The sequence below is a fragment of the Haematobia irritans genome, chromosome 2 (genome assembly GCF_050003625.1).
Source record: "Haematobia irritans isolate KBUSLIRL chromosome 2, ASM5000362v1, whole genome shotgun sequence".
In the NCBI taxonomy this organism is placed as follows: domain Eukaryota; kingdom Metazoa; phylum Arthropoda; class Insecta; order Diptera; family Muscidae; genus Haematobia; species Haematobia irritans.
In genome coordinates this window covers 54,506,337-54,525,404 of record NC_134398.1, presented here as the reverse complement: position 1 = coordinate 54,525,404, position 19,068 = coordinate 54,506,337, and positions in this window count along the sequence as shown.

The window sequence follows — 19,068 nt, the reverse complement described above, 5'->3', positions numbered from 1 at the left end:
ACTCTCATTGCGTGATCCCTTATGATTTTTAATGTTTGAGAATTGGCTTGCAATTATTCTGTCATGTGCTATAGGTGGAGAGAGTAGAGAAAATCGTGTTTTTATTTCCTTTCCGAATAACAATTTTGCGGGAGTCTCGCCAGTAGCACAATGCTTCGTGCTTCTATAATCAAACAGAAAGGTATCTATTATGTCATCTAATGCTTCACCCGTGCGGAGATTAGCTAAAATCGATTTTTTAAACGTCTTTACGAAATTCTCTGCTTGGCCGTTTGTTGACGGGTGGCCAGGTGCTGTCAAAATGTGTTTTATATTATTGTCTTTCATGAACTGTTGAAATTCTCCCGCCGTGAATTGCCGCCCATTATCTGTCACTAATATGTCCACCAAACCAAAACGTCCAAAAACTTCCTTTAATTTACTTATAGTAAAAGACGTTGTAATATTTTTTGTCTTAAAAACCTCCACCCATTTAGAAAATGAATCTATTATTAATAGAAAATAATAGTCCTTAATTGGACCCGCAAAATCTGCGTGTATCCTAGACCAGGATGTTTGGGAGGGCCACCAAGGTATTAATGGTGATTTTTCTGGACTTGACTGCCCCAGTCGGCAAGATTCGCAATTCGAAATCCGTGTTTCGATATCATGATCTATTCCTGGCCACCATACATATGAACGTGCCAATGATTTGGTTTTAACCACTCCGAAATGGGAATAATGCATCGAATCTAAAATAGCATCTCTCAATTTACTTGGCACCACAACTCTATAACCCCATAATATGCATCCATATTCCACACTCAATTCCCCCTTTCTGCATAAAAACGGCTTAAACACAATATCTCTCAGACCCTCGACTTCTCCAAATTGAATGGCCCTTCTAAGCTTCGATAGATTTGTATCACGTCCCGTTTCCCTTGCGACGTCTTTAAAATTAATATTTAACGGATTATCTCTATCAATCAAATTTATATAAGAATAATCTTCTTTATAATCAGCCACCCCCTTTCGTTGTGGACATCTAGAAAGATGATCAGCTGTGTTCTGTGTGCCTTTTACAAATTGTAAAATGTAATTAAATCCCGATAAAATAAATGCCCATCTTTGCATTCTGGCCGCTGCCATTACTGGCAACCCTTTTTTCTCGCCAAATATGGCCAACAGAGGCTTATGATCAGATTCAATAATAAACTGTACTCCTAGTAGGTATTGTCGCAATTTCGTTACACTGAAAACAATAGCCAATGCCTCTTTCTGAATCGTACTATAATTTTTCTCAGGCCTCGTAAGAGCTCTCGAAACGAAGGCTATAGGTCTTTTTGAGCCGTCTGAGTATTTATGCGAAAGAATACCTGCAATCGCTTCGTTTGAAGCATCAGTCGACAACACAATGGGAATCTTAGGATTGAAATGAACTAAAATTTTGTCGGATGTAACATCCAATTTCAAACCCTCATAGGCCTTTTGACATCTCTCCGTCCACGAAAATCGTACATTCTTTCGTAGTAATTCATAAAGCGGAGCCATTTTATCTGCAAAATTGGGAATAAATTTGGCATAATAATTTAACATCCCCACAAATGCCCGTACCTGTGCCACATCTTTTGGTACAGGGGCTTCTAATATAGACTCAGTACGCTCCCTGTTTAGCGACAAACCATTTCTATCAATATTGAATCCCAAATAAGAAACTTTGCGCCTGAAAAATTGACATTTATTCGGATTCAGGCGAAGGCCAACAGAATCCAGCTTAGCCAAAACTTTTTCAATAGTGCGAATATGGTCCTCGATATCATTACCGGTTACGATGATATCATCTAAGTAATTGGCCACATTGGGGATACCTCTTAAAACATTTTCGATTGTTCTCTGAAAAATTGCCGCTGCCGGCTTTATACCAAAAGGCATTCGCGTCATTTTGAACACCCCCATATGTGTGCTCCAAGCACAAAGCAATTGAGATGGTTCGTCTAAAACTAGTTGATTATAGGCATTCGATAGATCTAATTTCGTGAAATAATCACCCTGCAAAGAGGCGAACAACTCATCTATTAATGGTAACGGATATTTCACATCCTCCAAATACCTATTAATTGTGGATTTATAGTCTCCGCAAATTCTTATGTCACCGTTTGGCTTCACTATTGGGACCAATGGTGTTGCCCATTCAGAATAATCGACCTGAACCAAGACTCCTTTATTTACCAAATCGTTTATCTGCGCTTCAACTTTCGTTCGCCATGCTAAGGGCACGGGACGAGGTTTACAGAAAACCGGTTTACACTCTCCTACTAAACTCAACTTAACGGTTCCTCCGGTATAAAGACCCAAATCATCTTTAAATACGTTTTCAAACTTCTTCTTTATACGGGCCGAATACTCTGTAATATCTTTCACCATATTTACACCGAATAAGCCAATTTCAAACAAATTCATAAAGTCACGTCCCAATATAGGAGGATTGTTCGTTTTTGTTACAACAAAGCAAATCTTTTGATTACGATCGCGAAATTTTACACTAGCCAAAAACTCACCAACTTCATTAATACCACCACCATTGTATGCAAAAAATTTACCATTGCATTTTCGCAACAAACTTCTGTCAAAATACTCATCAAATGTGTTTTTGGATAATAATGAACAAGCTGCCCCAGTATCCAAAACACATTTGATTGGTATGTTATTAATTCTCACAGACAGCATGAAGGGAGCAGCACCACGTTCTCCAACAACACTGAAAATAGAGTAAATAGAATCATTAAACTCTTCTGCTGAATTGCTGTCACTCTCATGAGAGTCAGCTGCGTCTACTACGTTTACTTCCCTGCTATGACACACGCTAGATAAGTGTCCAATTCTTTTACAGTTATAGCACTTGCTGTTTCTGTATCGACACTTGTCGCTTTGATGATTCTTCCATCCGCAGTGAGAACATTTTTTTCTGCCTTCGTTGTTTTTGTTGCTACCATCACCGGTTTTTGTTTTCTCCTCTTCGTCTCCCCTACAGCTTCTTCTTGACTTAAAATCACGTTTCTTCTTTAGGTATCTAACCTCAATGTTATGTTCTGCATCAGAGTGAAACTTTGACTCAATTGTCATGGCTTTTTTTAAGGAGGTCTCCAAGGTAAGTGTTTCGTCTTCCTCGCAGAGGCGTTCAAAAATTTTTCTTTCACACCCCGTAACAAATTTGTTCAAAACAAAACTTTCCAATTGTTCTCCGAATTTGCAACCCATCGCCAACCTTTTCAATCTGGCATACCATTGTACTACCGACTCGTTTTCTTCCTTCTTTGCATCCAAAAAGTGTTTTCTCTCTCTAAACACAATTACCGGCGGAGAGTAATGCCGCTCTAGCATTTTGCACAAATCTTTGTATTTTTTATTTGCTGGCAATTCAGGGAAGCATAACTCTCTTAATAGCCCATATGCTTCCAATCCAACAGCTTTCAACAATACGGATGTTTGTCCCTTCTCGGTTTCTACCGACGCTTCCACAAAGTGGGAATCTAAAACTTCCTTCCAGTTTCTCCAACTATCCATACCTGGACGAAATTCCCTTATACTGGTTGCCACGGATGTCGCAAAGAGGCTTTCATTATTCAAAACCGTAGTATTCGTCGGGCTCGACATTTCAAGTGAATCCAGTACCGTTTGGTATAGATAAAATATATTTATATTTTTTTTTTACGCTCGTCGCCACTGAAATGTAGTCGACTTCGGTGTCAAGATAGAAGTAAGTGCATTTTATTTATTCCTTTTTTTACAATTCATTCTTACACACTATTTTGACATTCGTTTCTAATGAGGTAGATAACTACATATTAAAGATTATTTTATTCAAATATAGATGGCGCAATGTCGATATAACCTAGGTTTATTCACTATGCCGAGATATATGATATGCACTGATAAATCCGAACGCTATATCACAGTAATAAAATTTTGACAAAATATTTTAGAAACAAAATAAATAGAAATAGAAATTAGAAATAAGTTTGCTATAGAAACAATAAATAAATAATTTTGGCAAAATTTTCTATAGAAAGAAAATTTTGTCAAAACATTTTCTATAGCAACAAAATTTTGATAAAAAACTTCTAAGAAATAAAATTTTGACAAAATTTTCTTTAGAAATAAAAGTTTGATTTCTATTGATTGAATAAAATTTTTATAAAAATAAAAATTTAACAGAAAAATATCTTTTTTAATTTGGTAGATTATTGGTAGAATTTTCTTGAAATTTTGGTAGATTATTTTTGTCTCCAAGTTCACTTCCCTATGTGTCCCAGCTCTTATCGCAAATTCATTTCACTTCACCTTCCCTCTTATTTCAGCATGTCCCAGCACTCATATGATGCGGATCCTGACGTATTCCGAGTATTCGTTGATCATGCTTTCGCATACCAATCGAACCGCAATATCTGCTATTACTTTTTTTTGTTGCCCTCTGGCAATCGCTGAAAATGCTCACGTTTTGTGGCCTCGTATTATTTAATATTTGGTAGAAATCATTAAATTGTTAAATGAGTTTCCAGTTAACTATTTTCCATCACATTTTTTATTTAAAACGGTCTTCTGCATGTACTGCGAAATGTAATGTGCCTTTAAATTTCAATTTTACACATGTTTCAAAGCCATTTTCAACACTACCAACAAATCCATCAAAGTGCACTACGAACATAAAGGCGACAAGCAACAAAAGCCGCATTAAAATTTTTCCAGCAATCTTCCAACGTTTGTTATGCACTAGGAAATATTAATGTTGCATACAACAATGTTGTACATACATCTCGTTGTAAGTGTTAACACATCAAGAAGAAAAAAGAATAAATGCTTAGAATTTATGGCTTCAGCCATATGTATGCACGCACGCACTACTGAATGCATGCATATACGATTGCAAATGCATGGGGTGCTCAAAAAGCAAATGCTGTTGCCATAGTAGCCGGGAAAGAATGAAGAAGGCATTGCTCTAGATTCCATGAAGAATTCCTTCAACATCAGTTTTTCCAACTAAGATTCGATTGTTGCGATGATATGAACGAATGAATGAATGAATCAACCAAGGACTAAAAGGAATTGAAGGAGCAAGCAAAAAATTGTTGCACGAAGAAGATGAAACATATTTGCTGATTTTTAAAGAACCTTCTTCACACAGTTTTCTCGTTTTTTAGGGTTTTTATCGAAGCAAAATTGAAAAATATGATGCATTTGTTGGGTTTGATGAATTATTCCTGCCTTTTAACTTCCAAATATCATTTGGTTTATTTTTGTTTGTACTTAACTTTTCGTAATGTCAAAATTGTTTACCATTCTTTTTGCTTTGTATCATTGATGAAGTAATATTAGTATTTCACCCTACAATACAACATTGGAGTGATAGATTCTTTATGTTTAAAGTGGTTTCTCCTACTTTTGAATGAATTATTTTGAATTTTTCTTGAATAAGTTGTATGAATTTAAACCATAGAATAGTCATATCCCAGTATTTTTAGCATAAATGTGCCAATGAAGCAAATCACTCTCTTGTTGGGAAGATGATGGGTTGAGGACCAAAAGCTTAGGAAGGCCTCTGTGGAGGGGACATATACATGCTTCTCCGATTTGTGCAAAAATGACCTAAATACCCACATTTTCCTTATAAAATCGCCACTGCTAAGTCGAAAACTTGTAAAAGTGACTCAAATTTTCCTTTATTTCTAATACATATCTATCGACCGATAAATCATAAATACACTTTTGCGAAGTTGCCTCAAAATTGGTTCAGATTAAAATGTTTCCCATATTTTTATACCCTCCACCATAGGATGGGGGATATATTAACTTTGTCATTCCATTTGTAACACATCGAAATATTGCTCTAAGACCCCATAAAGTATATATATTCTGGGTCATGGTGAAATTGTGAGTCGATCTGAGCATCTCTGTCCGTCCGTCTGTTGAAATCACGCTAACTTCCGAACGAAACAAACTATCGACTTGAAACTTGGCACAAGTAGTTGCTATTGATGTAGGTCAGATGGTATTGCAAATGGGCCATATCGGTCCACTTTTACCTATAGCCCCCATATAAACAGACCCCAAAATTTGGCTTGCGGAGCCTCTAAGAGAAGCAGATTTCATCCGATCCGGTTGAAATTTGGTACATGGTGTTAGTATATGGTCTCTATCAACCATTCAAAAATTAGTTCACATCGGTCCATTATTATATATAGCCCCCATATAAACCGATCCCCCGATTTGGCTTGCGGAGCCTCTAAGAGAAGCAATTTTCATCCGATCCGGTTGAAATTTGGTACATGGTGTTAGTATATGGTCTTTAACAACCATGCAAAAATTGGTCTCATCGTTCCATAATTATATATAGCCCCCATATAAACCGATCCCCAGATCTGGCTTGCGGAGCCTCTAAGAGAAGCAAATATCATCCGATCTGCTTGAAATTTGGTACATAGTTTAAGTATATGGTCTCTAGTGACCATGCAAAAATTGGTCACATCGGTCCATAATTATATATACATATAAATTTGGTACATTGTGCTAGTATATGGCCGTTAACAACCATGCCTAACTAGGTCCATATCGGGCTATAGTTATATATAGCCCTCAGATAAATCGATCCCCAATCACACAAAAATTGGTCCATATCAAGTTAATAATTGTATATAGCCCATACATAAGCGACCCCCATATTTCAATTCTGGCTCTCTACGTATCGTGCAAAAAGTCCATATCGATTCGTAATTATTTTTTGACTTGCCTATACATAACATTTTTGTATAATATACACCACATATGGACTAACTCACATTTTAGAAAACCATGTTAAGAAGTTTTGAGATACCACAACCCAAATAATTCGATTGTGGATGACATAAGATTCGGCCTGGCCGAACTTACGGCCGTATATACTTGTTGTTTTTTTACTACCATAGTGTACCATCCCAGGGCATTAGCCGACTTAAATTTTAAATCTATAGATTATAAATTTTGTTCAGAAGGAGTCAGATGTAAATGTATTTGGGACAAAACCCTTTATATATAGCACCCAACACATTTGACGGATTTGATATAGTATCGAAAATGTGGATTTACAAAGTGATGCAGGGTATAATATAGTCGGCCCCGCCCGACTATAGACTTTCCTTACTTGTTTTTAATAGAAAACCTTCAAGGCCAATGTATTTTATTTAGCACCAAACTTGGATAATGTAAATAATTTCCCGAGTCAAATTTATCATTTATTATTATTAAACGCAAATAACTAAAATTCACTTTCGTATATCAACGATTATCCTTGTGCCATTGATTTCAGCGTCGCACAGTGTGTCCTTCCCATACATTCGACGGCCAAAAATAGAAGGAGTTGTACGAGAGTAATGAAATTTGGCACGAGTTCCTAATATAATAGAATTAAGAAAATTTCAAAGTATCGACAAAATCGGTTCAGATTTAGATATAGCTCCCATATATATCTTTCGTCCGATATGCATTTATACGGCCCTAGAAGCCAGAGTTTTACCCCAATTTGGTTGAAATTTTGCACTAGGAGTACAATGAGTAGCATAGTCTAGTGTGCCAAATTTTATTGAAATCGGTTCAGATTTAGATATAGCTCCCATATATATCTTTCGTCCGATATGAACTTATACGGCCCTAGAAGCCAGAGTTTTACCCCAATTTGGTTGAAATTTTGCACTAGGGGTACAATGAGTAGCATAGTCTAGTGTGCCAAATTTTATTGAAATCGGTTCAGATTTAGATATTGCTCCCGTATATATCTTTCCCATACAAAAAATATTTCAAAAATGCCATATCTTCTGTAAATTTATAACTAGAATGTTTATTTTTCGCAAAAATGCATACAGCATCTATTAAATGCTGTTTTGAAAATATGAAGAAAATCAGCCCACTGTAACACCCGTCCCCCGTACAACCCCCATACAAAAATTGTACAGTTCACTCTATTTAATTTATTAACAACATTTTCACATCTTCGTGATAATCTAATTTTTTAAACTTCAATTTCGTTCTTAATGAATTGATGTATGGGTCGGAGGATATCAACAAATGATGCATTACGTCTTCGTTAGTAGAACAGCGCCCAGTCTTGCGCGAGTTATATAGCCTATAACGTTTATAGTCTTTATTCCTCGCTTCCTGCTTCATTATGGTATGTAACAATTTATTTAAAAAAAATAATAACTGATATATATATAGCGTTATATTTTCTAATTTTGCAAAAATAAAATGCAGATCAACATAGGTTCTATTTTTAGAATGACTGCAAGAACTGCTACAATTTTAAAAGATTCTACACATTGCGTGTAATAATAAGTGACGTTATTATTCATTCAATCCCAACGTCTTTAATAGCTCAGTGGATAGAGTTGGCGGCTGGTGTGCGAACATCTGGAGTTCGAGCCCAAGTCATGCTCAAGTTTTCATTATGGTATGTAAAAATTTATTAAAAAAAAAATAATAACTGATATGATTTTAATTTCAGTGTACGAGCACTTTATACACAATTATCTTACAAATATACTATTTATAGTAATAGACATGCACACAGGCAAAACAACAACAAGCTGTAACGAAAGAAAGAGTGCGCAGTTGTTGATGCACTCGTAAAATAACGCATAACTCATATTTTTTACTGTAATTTTTGGTTTTCCATTGTTTTTTTGGCCGCGGGCAAATATGGGCACATTTTTTTTTTTGAATCTGTTAGCTGAGACCCTCAGCTTTAATTTGGTATAGGACTCCATGTTTCGCACTGCTTCGCACACAACTAAAAGTTTAACGGAAAATCATAAATGTTTATTTTTTTGGCCCAAAATAACAAAAAAAAATTTGTTGTTTTCTTTTTAATTTTTATTTTTTTTAACTTACATAATGCTTGATGCCTATTTAAAGTGAAAAAAAAAATTTCTATAAGGTACACCCGGTGTATAGTTTATAAGTAACAAAGTTTTAAATATGACATAGAAAACTAACCTATTTGAGACTTGTTCACATATGTCAACTTTGCGCTGCTCGGGACAGAAAACCAATGGAGATATTTGCATAAAATTTTACACACATGACCTTTGTAATATAGTTTAACCAACTGTGCAAAAATCATCAAAATCGGAGAGCAGGTCCAAAATGATTTATTGCCGCAGCGGACACAGTGTGCGTCGTCGCCATTTCTATAGTTTTGGAAGTTTTTACTGTCCTTGAATATATATCCACTTTTTTCCCGCGTCAAATTTAATATTTTTTCTTGATTTTCCGACATTGAGTTGCGTCAAAAAATTAAGATTAATTTTTTGCACATCAGCTGATTGTTTTCTAGTGATATCGGCCCTTTATTACCGAGTATTGTAATTGGTACAAAAAGTAATCGTCGCCGTCGCCACTTCACAGGAATACCAAATGAATGATGAGACGACTTAAAAGCGACAGACGAGAGCGAGGGCGACTTCAGGAATAAGGGTGGTTTTTAACATATTTGAAAAAAAAAATGTGAAAAACGAGCTATAAAATACCGAGTGAAAAACTTCCTTTGTAGTTAAAATAATTAATTTATTTGTAAGGAAATTTTTGGAAGAGATTTTAAAGTTGTGCCTTTGGAACAACTCCCAATTTTTTTTGCTGGGAAAAAGTGTGGAACTACTTTTAGTTGCTTTATTAAATATTAATTGTCTAGTTATCTTGATGTCTGATTTTTTATTCATATTTATAAAATAAAACATTAATTGAACCTATAAGTTCAGTCTATTACATTTTAGCTAGGGGGGCTATAGCCCCCCTTGGAAAAATTTCTAGCTACGCTTATGTTGAGGACCGAGGCTTCTTGGTGCGGTAACGAAGTTGACTCGCTCTCTTTTCATCATCGCCGCCAAACATAGAAGTTGATTTCCTTCACCAGCTCACCATTGATCCCATAATATGTAAGTTATAGAAGTCTCTAATGTACACACAAGTACACTCAGTGAATATACAAATTGTGAAGTCATACGAAAACCTCCTCGTCTTTCATTCCAAAAGGCAAATTATAAACCTGCTCCATATTACGTATATTTCGAATGTCTCATTTTCGAAATATTTCTATAAATTTTTTGTGTCTACAAATTTGGTCTGTTCAATTTTACTTAATTAACTACAACTCCGTAGTCTCAATTTTTACTTCATATTCTTGTTGTTCCTTACTACAAATATATTTTGTTACAATCCCGTAACAGTATTGAATACTTTATATGAATATAGTTTTTCAATAAAGTGACATAAATAAAATGAGCGATTAATAAAGTGTGTGGGATCCAGCGCGAACAAGTTTTTTACGATTAAATATTCATGCAATATTGAATGTGCGCTGGTCTAACTTATGTTATTTGCTCTTCTAAAAGGGACTGTACACTAATGCTGTTTTAGCCCTGTTTTAGAGATTTGCTCTCTTTACACTAATGATTTTCGACTTGATGCCGATCCAAATAAAGGGAAAATTGAAATAATGCCACATTAAAACACACAATTCTCTTTTAAATTTGAGTTTCGCGTATTTGATACTAGGAAACAAATTTGATTTTAGTCGTTTTTTCTGATTTTTTCATCATGTGCTTTCAAAGTCCGCGTTAAAGACAAATTAAATTTCTTCTTCATATATAAAATTCAAATAGAACTTATGCCATGTTTCCAGTGAACGTCTTTAAAATAAAATATTGAACAATATCTCCTATTTTTGAACGCTTGTTTGCATTGTAGCCAAGACACAAAAAGGCAAAAAATTTGAAAGCAATTTCATTAATATTGACGATTTTTTTCAGAATTATTAAAGCCAAGTAGACTTTAATCCAATAAAGTTTTTTTCATGCATATATACCTAGTTTTAAGTGGAATCTCTTAACTATAAGGACAAAACGACTTCATTGACAAATTTAATGAATTTTGGTCAAGTAAAAAAAGTTTATATCAGAGAAATGCATCTTCTACCCAGCAAAAAAAAAAACGTCGCCAAAAAAAGTAGTGAAAATGTTCTTTTTGGATCCGGAAGTAGTGCAAAATTAGCGCAGAAGTGATGAATTTAACATGGGCTTGTCATAGGACGGATGTCCACCATTTCAATAGCCGTTGCTCTGAATTTGTATCATTTCTTAAGCATAAGCGTAGGAAGGCCTCTGGGGAGGGGACTTAGACCCCCCAGAAAAATTTTAGCCCCCCCCCCCCCCCCCTATTTACGATTTTACATTTTTATAAAAATTAAACAAGTATATACAACGCACAAAGATCCACTAAAGACTTTCATGCACAATCGAATTACTTGGGTTGTGGTAGAAGTCTGATATTTATGAAATAAAGCTGTGGTTGAACTTATGATTTAGTTGAATAAAAAATAGTAATTGTTGTTAAAACTATTCTTTCATATATTAATATCTTAATAATGCTGCAAAAAAGCGTCGCCAAAAAAGAAGTGAAAATGTTCTTTTTGCGTCTGGAAGTGGTACAAAATTGGAGGAGAAGCGATGAATGTAATATGAACTTGTCATAGAACGAATGTACACCGTTTCAACAGCCGTTGCAATGAATTTGCATCACTTCTTAAGGTGTGATCCGAATTCAGTGTTTTGAATGTGAATTAAAAATTTCGTGATATTTTCCCAAATAAATAATTTTTATACTTTTTTATGATTTTTAATGCATTCTAACGCTTGTTTGAAATGTTTTCCCTCGAATATTTTCAAATATTATCGATCTTTCGATAATGGATTTAGCATTTTTGTGGCAAAATTTTAATAATTTGTACCATTTTATTTATTCTTACTCTTTTTTTTTAACTATTTGAAAAAAGAAAACAAAAAATTACGCATTAAAATATAAAAAAATGAAGTAAAAAAATTCCTGTGTAGTTAAAATAGTTAACTTCTTTGTGAAGACATTTTTGGAAGTACTTCTAAAGTTGTGCCTTTGGAACAACTCCCAACTGGTACAGGACTAGTCCCTGGTGTGTATGGACCAGTCCCAGTTCTGATCAAAACGTATGGAAGGGACCGTCCACTTTAACATGGGTTTGTCATTGACGGGGTAATCTTACATTTTAGAACGCGTCTTGGACTCATCCCAAAGGACACGTCCTGGGTCAATTTAGCAGGAGCAACCCATAAACAGGTCCTCATGAACCAGTCTCGGACAAACTCTTAGACATCTGTTTCAATTTGGGTTCCTAATCGAACCCGAAATGAAAAAAAAACTTTTGAAATATGTCGAACAAAAGGTTATTCTGATAATTTTATTTCACTAAATGTGAAAATTGCAACTAACTGGAGCACAGGTACCAGTTCTGTGATAGGTCCGTCAGTGGCAATTTGCACCAATTTCCCGTAGGGTACTTTTAGTTGCTTTATTATAAATTGATTGTCGAGTTATTTTGATGTCTATTTTTTTTATTCAATTTTATGAAATAAAACATTAGTTGAACCCATAAGTTCAGTCTATAAAGTTTTAGCTAGGGGGGCTATAGCCCCCCTAGGAACATTTTCTAGCTACGCTAATGTTCTTAAGACGTGATCCGAATTCAGTGTTTTAGATGTGAATATAAAAATTTGTAATATTTTGACAATAAAGGGTGATACGGTGAAAATTTGGTCAATATAACCTTGACGTATTTCTTTCAATTTTGCATTTAAAAAACCTGAACACCCCTCATTGTGAAGGTGTGTGTGTGTAGAATGTTGCTCCTATTTTGATTTTGAAATTCACTCTTCAGTTGTCAAAATGCCGTCCAAGCAAGAAGAGCAGCGTATCAATCGCTTTATAACGTGGTTTTGTCGTAGGCTGAGATAGACCAGTAGTTGTCCAGGATTGCCTTTAAGGACCCACAAACCTTAAAATTAAAACACACGATTTATGCCGTAATAGGTTGAACAGTACAGGTTTTATTGATGGTTATTTTATCGTATATACGTACAATAATAATTCGTTTTATAAGCTTGGAATTCAGGGATGTTATAGATATTCGTTGCTGAGGCTCACTGTTGATTTGACGACCGTGAAGACGAGCTAGGTTCGTTGATTTGGGTTTTATTGTTGTCGATTCGTTTAAAGGTTGTCGGCCACCGTTCGGTGATTCGGGCTTTTTGTTAACGATTTGTTCGGCTGTCGTTAACGATCCACTGAATCGGCGTTCGTGGACGATGCTTCGGTATTGGTAAGTCGGGATTGTCGTAGATGATTCGGCGTCGTTGACTAGTCGGTTGTTGATTAGGTTTTTGCGGTTCTTGATGGTTCGGGTATCGTGGTCGACGATTCGTTAATTCGAGTCTGTCGTTAACGATCCATTGACACAGCGTTCGGTAGTTCAGGATTGTCGTTGACTGTTCGGTTGATAAATCGGTTCGGTGATGCAGGCTTGTCTTCAACGATTTGTTTCTGTAGTTCAATTTTGTCGTTGACGATTCGTGCTTGATTGTTGATTTGGTAACTCAGGGTTGTCGGTAATTCGGGGTTGTTGTTGACGATGTCTTGATAGGGTGGTCGTTGATAGGTTGATTTCGTGATCGCTGCTTTCTCGATGATGGGATGCTGGTGGTTCGTTGATTGTAGTTCGTCGATCCGGTGCTCGTTGGCTGCTCGGTGATTCGTTGAAGCTTCGTTGTTCGGTTAGTAAACTAATACTAAGGGAAGATACACGAATGTAGAAGCAAGCTAATGGCCGAAGCGATCAGTGCGGAAGCAAGCGAATGCGGAAGCATGCTAAATGCCGAAACAATTAGTACGGAAGCAAGCTAAAAGCCGAAGCAATTAGTGCGGAAGCAAGCGAATGCGGAAGTAAGCTAATTGCCGAAACAATTAGTGCGGAAGCAAGCTAAAAGCCGAAGCAATTAGTGCGGAATCAAGCGAATGCGGAAGCAAGCTAATTGCCGAAACAATTAGTGCGGAAGCAAGCTAAAAGCCGAAGCAACTAGTGCGGCAGCAAGCAAATGCGGAAGCAAGCTAATTGCTGAAACAATTAGTGCGGAAGCAAGCTAATAGCCAAAGCTATTAGTGCGGAAGCAAGCGTATGCGGAATCAAGCTAATTGTCGAAACAATTAATGCGGAAGCAGGCTAATTACCGAAACAATTATTTATTTATTTACACAGCATAATTAGCAGCTGGTTACAGTAAAATAAAAAGTATGACGCTTATAATACATTAAAAATAAAATAAAATAAAATATATCTATATAATCTATTTTAGAAATTGTAGGGACAATAGAAGATTGGGACTAAGAATTGGGACTAAGAATTGGATACAAACAACAACAAAAACAAGAGAAAAAAGAAGAGAGATTAGTGCGGAAGCAAGCTAAAAGCCGAAGCAATTAGTGCGGAAGCAAGCTAATTGCCGAAACAATTAGTGCGGAAGCAAGCTAAAAGCCGAAGCAATTAGTGCGGAAGCAAGCGAATGCGGAAGCAAGGTAATTGCCGAAACAATTAGTCCCGAAGCAATTAGTGCGGAAAATCCGAGCTACTCGCACGCAAAGCTGGCAAAATCGCTAAAAGTTGCCAAATCAACCGTTACAAATGTAATTAAAGTGTTTGGGGAACGTTTGTCGACAGCCAGGAATTCTGGATCGGGGGGAAATCGAAAACCGGAAGCCGCTGAGACGATAAAGAGAGTTGCCGGTAGTTTCAAGCGAAGACGATAAAGAGAGTTGCCGGTATTTTCAAGCGAAACCCTAACCTCTAACCTAACTCCAAATCGCGATGATAAACAAAATACGACGGCCAAAGCGCGATCCCGGAGGCTGTACACGACGATGCTGACGAAGTTTGACTGCGTGGTAATGGACGACGAAACCTACGTCAAAGCCGACTACAAGCAGCTTCCGAGACCGGAGTTTTATACGGCAAAAGGAAGGGGAAAGGTAGCAAATATTTTCAAGCACATAAAACTGTCAAAGTTCGCAAAGAAATATCTGGTTTGGCAAGCCATCTGTATCTGTGGCTTGAAAAGCAGCATTTTCATAGCTTCCGGGACTGTCAACCAAGAAATTTTCGTGAAAGAGTGTTTGAATAAACGTGCTGCCTTTCCTGAAGAAACACGGTTGTTCCGTACTGTTTTGGCCGGATTTGGCATTTTGCCATTACGGTAAAAAGGCCATGGAGAGGTTCGCCGCCAACAACGTGCAGGTGGTTCCCAAGGATAAGAACCCTCCCAACACGCCAGAGCTCTGCCCAATTGAGAAATACTGGGCTATTGTCAAGCGGAACCTAAAGAAGACCAAAAAACTGCTAAGGACGAGCAGCAGTTCAAGGCAAACTGGCTTTCTGCGGCGAAGAAGGTGGACAAGGTGGCTGTACAAAATCTGATGGCAGGTGTCAAGTGTGAGGCCCGGCAATTCGGATTTGGAAAAGCGAAAGCCTAACTGAATATTTTTCCTGAATTTTATACTAATTGAACTCGAAAAAGAAATTTAATTTGATTTTTAAATAAACGATTTCACCGATTTACACGCGTTTTCCCTTGACCAAATTTTGACCGTATCACCCTTTAAATAATTTTTTACCATTTTTAATGCATTCTAATGCTTGTCTGGAATGTTTGACATCAAATATTTTCAAAAATTCGCAATTTTTCTATAATGGATTTGGAATTTTTTCGGCAAAAATTAAATAATTTGTACCATTTTAATAATTCTTAATCTGTTTTTAACCTAGTTGACACAAAATTAATTTAATTTTTCCATTTAAAATATAAAAAAAGAGTTGTATCAAATTAACTTCCTTTACAGTTAATATAAAGAACACCTTTGGGAGGACATTTTTGAAAGTGCTTATAAAATTGCTGGGTATGCTAAGCAAAATTCGCATTCGTATTTTATGGACATGAAATCTTTGTCCTTTAGACAATATTTTTTCCAGTGTAAAGATGGGTACTATGTTCGGGTTTCGAGTTGAAAACCACTTTATTTTAACGGTTACTTTTTCGTAAGTAATCAAAATTGTAAATGAAAACAAACATATTGCTGTAAAGTCTTGACGAAATCTAGAGGAACCAGAAACTGCGCATCAATTGACTTAACGTATCTGCTTCATATTGAAGTGTTTTAATAAAGTAACCGCGAAAATTTCAAAGCAAAAAGCGAACATAGTACTTACCTTAAGGCAAATATGGGGATAAATAAGTTGATGGATCACTTTTGACACTTTTTTTTATTTTATTGTTTTTTTTTTTAACGTTATAAATTTACAAATTTCTTAGTATGGCCTCAGCGCCATTAAGGCATTTTAGCGGCTAGTTGGCAACATATGATATAAACTTTGATTTTTTTAACTTTTAATTCCAATGTATTAATAATAAAAACAAACAAAAAAAACTCAAGGATAGAACTACAATTATATTAGGAGCTCATCAATTTTGGTTTTTAAAAATTCCTTTATTCTCTTCTTAAAAACAGAAATACTTGAAACAGATTTGATTTCATTGGGCAGATTATAAAATCTTAAACTGCCAGAATATTCAATTCTTTGCTTAGTTGTCTCACTTCTGCATAGAACAACATTTAGCAGAATATTATCACGTGTGTTAATGTTATGACTATTGAACAAGAAAGAAATTGTATGATGTCCTATTTGATGCAAATATTTGTATACATATAACAATATTTGAAGGTTATAAGTTCCATGAATTGGTAAAATATGAGGAAAAATATCCATATACAGGTTTAGCGTAGGGTATCCTATGTTATTGGCAAGTTTGCCATCGCTTTCAACACCTTATTTTGCATTCATTGCAGAGTCTTTAACTCCGCACTTTACTTGTACGCATAAACTATAGCCAAATAATTACAATGGCTCTGAACTAGAGCCTGATAAATTAAAAGCTTAGTCCTTTGGTCAAATTTGTTCCTAAACTTTCGCAAAATATCAACAGCTGGTGCAATTTTGGATTTTACATATCCTATATGTTGATCCCATGCTAAATTGCTTTGTACGTAATCCTAAATATTTCAGTGAGCCTGTCCCCCTCAATTCTTTTCCATCAACATTTATTCTAAACGTATCACTAAATCGGAATCGTGGCCTGAAACGTATTAATTTCGTCTTGGAAGCATTAATGAAAAGTTTATTAACACGAGCATACTCCAATATTAGAGCGGAATCTCTCTCCATATAAGGCTTAATACCTTCTTCATGTTTATATGGATATAGTTGACATATGTCGTCAGCATATAAAAACATCTTCCCATATAACTGCAATTTACCTATGTCATTTATATAAATTAAAAACAGAAGTGGACCTAGCACACTACCCTGGGGAACACCATGACTTAAACTTCTGAAATCACTCTTTTCTCCATTAATTTGGACAAATTGTTTCCTATTCTCCAAATAGCTAGCAATAAATGAAAGTTCCCCATCAGGATTGTTAGAAGTCATAGGCTTACATCACGTAATGAATTTCAACCGGATCAGATGAAATTTACTCCTCCAGAAGCTTTTGGAAGTCAAATAGGGGGATCAGTTTATATGGGGGCTATATGTAATTATGAAACGATATGGACAAAATTTTTTATGGATGTTAGAGGTCGTATACGTACACCACGTACTAAATTTCTACCGGATCGGAAAACATACACTCACATCTTTAAATCGACTCATGGTCTGGGACGGAGCACAATATTAGCAAAGTAAGAAAAAGTCTAGAATCAGCCACAATTCTCCATTCTGTACAAGTCATAACGATTTATGGGTTGGTGGCATAATTGAACGATACGTCTTCAGACGCATTCGCAATCAACTTTTGCATGAAATAATCTTCAAACATTAAATTATACGGACCGTACTATCGATTCTAATACAGATTTCATGAATTTTTAATGTTTTTTATACCTTAAATAAGCCCAATATATCATCAATAATAAGTGCTTGTACTAAATAAAAAAATATAATGCTTTGCTTTGTTGCATTACATATTAGCCACCCGTATATATACCACACATTTTATTCTAGTCTCTGAACATTATTTGTAGTAAAACATTGACACACAAATTTGGCACCGCATAAACATGAAAGTCTCTGTTTTTTTCGTCGGTGTAGAAATTCTGCATATCCATCTTTGCGCGCCACCTATTACCTCCAGTAAACATAAAATGCATTTCACTGGATAAATGTGTAAACAAAAATTGCGTTAAATTTTAAGAGTTTTTCGGATATGCTTCTTTTGTGAAAATTCACTTGCGAAGTAATTTAGTATATATGCCGGAGGCGGGATTGTAGTACCATTATAACCACCAAACGCTATTCCTTGTGCAACAGCAGTGGTAGCAGCAGCCGTCATGGTAACATCATCAGCAGTTGTTGACATTAAGTAATGTAAAAGGGATGCACATGTTCCTTGCCGCAGAGGAATACCATTCCTCCCTAGCATGTGTTTCGCTTTTTTGGTATATGAATGAATGCATGAATGATGACTTTGGATAGAGTTGATGATGCTTAAATTGTAACTTAAGTGGTGCATTTTTTCGCCTTTCTTTCAACCAGAGATCTTCCAATCGTATGGATGAGACACAAATAAACCTAGTACGAGTTCTTCAGCGGAAAATGTAGAATATATGCGGGATAATTTTTTTATGTGAAAGTTCCTTCACTCCACTTGGAAAGCTTACTGCTATACAATCGCATTCGTCTGAATATGAGTGTGTGTGAAGAAAAAAAATCGTCATGAATTTATTCCATGTTCTTGAGCTTTTGCCTTTTATTCCGACATAACATTGTTAACAATAAATTATAGTAAAGTCGTGTGTGAGCTCGTTTCAAGGAGGCATGGACGAAGGCATGCATGAACGCTTGAAATCAAAAATGGGAGGGAACAAATTTAATTTGGAGACATTTTAAATGAGTATGAAATCACGAGGACAACAAAAAACAGAAAAACCAAACGGTGGTATCATTATTGACAGTAATAAGTCCTTGGAAAACAGCATTTCGTATAATGTTGATAGTCATACTATCATATACGAAATACTTATATAGTGGTTTTATTCTACCACATATGGAAGTAAAATAAGATAGGAAAACAAAATTATTGCAAACTCGAGCAA